General features: G+C 29.9%; 1 long non-coding RNA gene across 1 annotated transcript; it reads right to left on the bottom strand.

Annotated features, from left to right (window-relative positions):
- Positions 1-653: 653 nt before the first annotated feature.
- LOC117111387 lies at positions 654-2827 on the bottom strand. The gene is made up of 3 exons (XR_004445863.1): positions 2639-2827; positions 1759-1902; positions 654-910 (listed from the first exon to the last, which is right to left on the bottom strand). It is a non-coding gene; the product is annotated as an uncharacterized LOC117111387 (long non-coding RNA).
- Positions 2828-3600: the final 773 nt, after the last annotated feature.

Here is a 3600-nt window from a genome sequence, read left to right as displayed (position 1 = left end):
CTCTTACGTATTTATTATAAAATGGTTAAAAAGAAGCATCCCAGTGGGCACAACTTGGTTGAAATAACGTTGATTCAACGTAATATGCAAACATTGAATCTACGTTTAATTTTTGTTGTATATGAAAGTTTGCATCAACGTAAATCTCAACGTTGATTCAACGCAAAATGTCTAAGGTTCTTTCAACGCTAATTTTTCAACGTTGGAACAACGTCAAATGACCAATGTTGAATTAACATTGAATTTTAGTTGTATATGAAAGTTTTCATCAACGTAAATTTCAACGTTGATTCAACGTCAAATGCCTAACAACGTCAATGTTTAACGTTAAAACAACGTCAAATGATCAATGTTGAATCAGCGTTGAGTTTTAGTTGAATATGAAAGTTTTCATCAACGTAAATTTCAACGTTGATTCAACGTAAAATGTCTAAAGCTGTTTCAACATCAATTATTTAACGTTATAATAACGTGAAACGATCAATGTTGAATCAACGTTGAATTTTGGTTGTAAATGAAAGTTTGCATCAACGTAAATTTCAACGTCGATTCAATGTAGTATGTTCAATGTTAATTCAATGTAAAATGTTCAATGTTGAGTCAATGTCAATGTTTAATCCTTTAAACTTACAAAATACACTGAGTTCAAAATATACTTGACCATTTTTCTTTAATTGAAACTTGCAAAATATAAAATATTATGCATTGTACTATACAGGCATGTTTAAATCAGGGTTTTTGTAATATAACAACAGCTACTATTGCACACTTAGCTTAATTAAGAATCTTTCGCGTTACAGGATTCGGTTTAAATCAGTAACTTTCTTGGTGATAAATTATTTGAAGCTCTACTCCTTAGCCAAGTCTTTTCTTGTCCGACCAGAAGTATTGAAGCAAGGTATCCAAGCACCTTTGGGAAAGATAAAAACAAAACAAAAATATTTGAAACAAAGAAGACTGAAATATTATTTTAAAGTTAATTGTATGGTAAATTTTAAAAATGTAAATACTTGAATATCACGTAGATAGTTGAAACAACTGTTCTTCCCAGAACAATCTACATTGATATACTGCAAGCATTACCAATAATGATGCAAATACTGAAAAATATTCACTATGAACTCAACATTGCAAATATGGACAGTTAGAGAATTCTCTACAGAGAGTGGCACTTAACCTAAAACACATATTCATTCAGTTTTATTACTTTTGATATGCAAAATATTAAATTGAATGTTGTGTAATAGAGTACAGTAATTGCCTAGGTCAATAATGGGCTTAAACTAAAACAATTTAACATTTTGCTATATAATTAGGAACAACACCAAACAACATGTATGGATGGAGAACAAAAGTCAGCTTGAAAAAAACTTTAAGGCACATCTTTCAATAATGTGTTTTTTTTTTCAAAGATTTCAATACATTTTTCTTTAAGGGCAACTACAGCATCATACTACGAAGTTAGGTGCCATTTATCGTTGAAGAATATTAAGCATTTTAAGATAATATTTACGATTTGACTGTCCCCAATTAATTTAAACTTAATAATCGCCTTTGTACGACTATAATAGTTGTAAAACAACGATTAAGACAAATGCTGTTTACTGTTTGTATGACTTCTTAGGTACCCAAGACTTTAATCAAGAAACAAATGGTTATTACTGTGACACAGTAGGGTAATCACTTATTGCTGTGGGATAGTGGTATTAGCAAATGTGCAGTATATTCTTGCAAAATTTAACAATAAAAATTATATACCTTTACTGCTTCATCATGGCTGCTCTTCCGTCAGTTTTGTACCAAGAGACAAATAAATACACATTCAATAGTCGGTTTTTTCCCAGTGTCTACCACAAACAATATATTGCAACAAACATGGCTTCCTGTCAATGGATTGAAAACCTGAAAGAAATACCATATTATTTATAGTTAGGCCTATGCACACAACTAAATTAGCCCATATTACATATTTTTATATTTCTATTATTCATTACACTAACCATAGCCTCAAATGTTATTATCAAAAGATATAGGCCTATTGTTAATTTTTCTCTTTATTGAAAGAAAATATAAAAATTTACATTATTAACATCTTCAAAAAAAAATAAAAAAAATGATTACTGATGACATGACAGTGATGTGGCTATTATACCACCACTGGCAGTATGTATGGCCCATGATATAAGATGAATTATTAAACACACAATAGGCCTAGGCCTAGCTGTTTTATTTTTGCGCTTTGCCCATACAACCACTTTTAACATTATATTTAATTTAATATAGACCTATTATAGCATTTCAACACAGGACGTGGCCATTTTGCAAAGAAAGGTCTAGGCCTAGGCGATTAAAAATTACCGCTAATAATTTAAACTTAGCCCACACATCCAACTTGCAGTGGAGCCCGAACAAGTAAAATTATGCCAACTATGCCTTTACACTACCCTACAGTACTCTAGTCTAAGTATAGGCCTAGTCTCTTCTACTAGCTAGGGCCAGAGGACTGGCTGGCGTAGGCCTATCTTAGCTACAACTTAAAGATAACCACATAATATATATAAAGCAAGCCTATACAGATACGATATTGGGCTAGTTTAGATACACCCTCTAATATAGTATACAAATATAAAGTTCCTACCATTTATTTGATAATGCTGAAATTCTTTAGTATGTAAACTGTGTATGAAGACAGCTTTACAGCAACTGATACATACTTCAAAACATGAGCATTTGTTTCTGATTGGTCTGTACCTAATGACCTAATCCGATTAGCCCATTACTTGCCACACTTTCAAGGACAGAGAACCAATGTAATTACCATAATGATTAAAGATCATATGCTCTCATAATAGGCCTCTGATTTTTTTTTATACCCCACCATGGATTTAAACTTTAATAAATCTTGTACAATTATTTCTATGAAATTTCATATCAAGTTGAGGTTGAGTTAAAGAAATTTAAACTTGGTTGAAAAAAATAACATTCTAAATGTTGATTATACGTTAAAATAAAAACTACATTTTAACTTGACATTGAAAAGATGTTGAAATTTACCGTATGTTATTACTGTGATTTTAATATCTCAACCAGTTTTCAATGTTTTTATTGTTGAAATAATGTTGAGTAATTAATGGGAAGGCCTACTTTGTAGAAACACATAACACATGTTCAATGTTGATTTTACATTGAAATAAAAACTATATTTAAAGTTAACGTTGGAAAAATATTGAATAAATATAGGCCTATTGCAATTGTTATGTTAAAATCGCAACCCAATTTCAATGTGAATTCATTGTTGAAATAAACTCCGGGTTGAAAACACAACTTATTTTAAATATTGCTTATACGTTAAAATAAAAACTATATTTTAACTTGACATTGAAAAGATGTTGAACTAATGTTGTTACTGTAATTTTAATATCCAAACCAGTTTTCAATGTTATTGTTGAAATATGTTTGAGTTAAAGTAATGGATATATTGTAAAAAAGAAAACAACACATTTTCAACAATTATATTTAGACTTAACATTGTATTGTTATGTTAAAATTTCAACTAGATTTCAAAGTGAATTCAGTGTTGAATTAAAGTTGAGTAAAAAC

This window comes from Anneissia japonica, unplaced genomic scaffold (genome assembly GCF_011630105.1).
Source record: "Anneissia japonica isolate Jap-2015-1 unplaced genomic scaffold, ASM1163010v1 scaffold46481_len7450_cov110, whole genome shotgun sequence".
Lineage (NCBI taxonomy): Eukaryota > Metazoa > Echinodermata > Crinoidea > Comatulida > Comatulidae > Anneissia > Anneissia japonica.
This window is presented reverse-complemented; position numbering and strand designations above follow the sequence as displayed.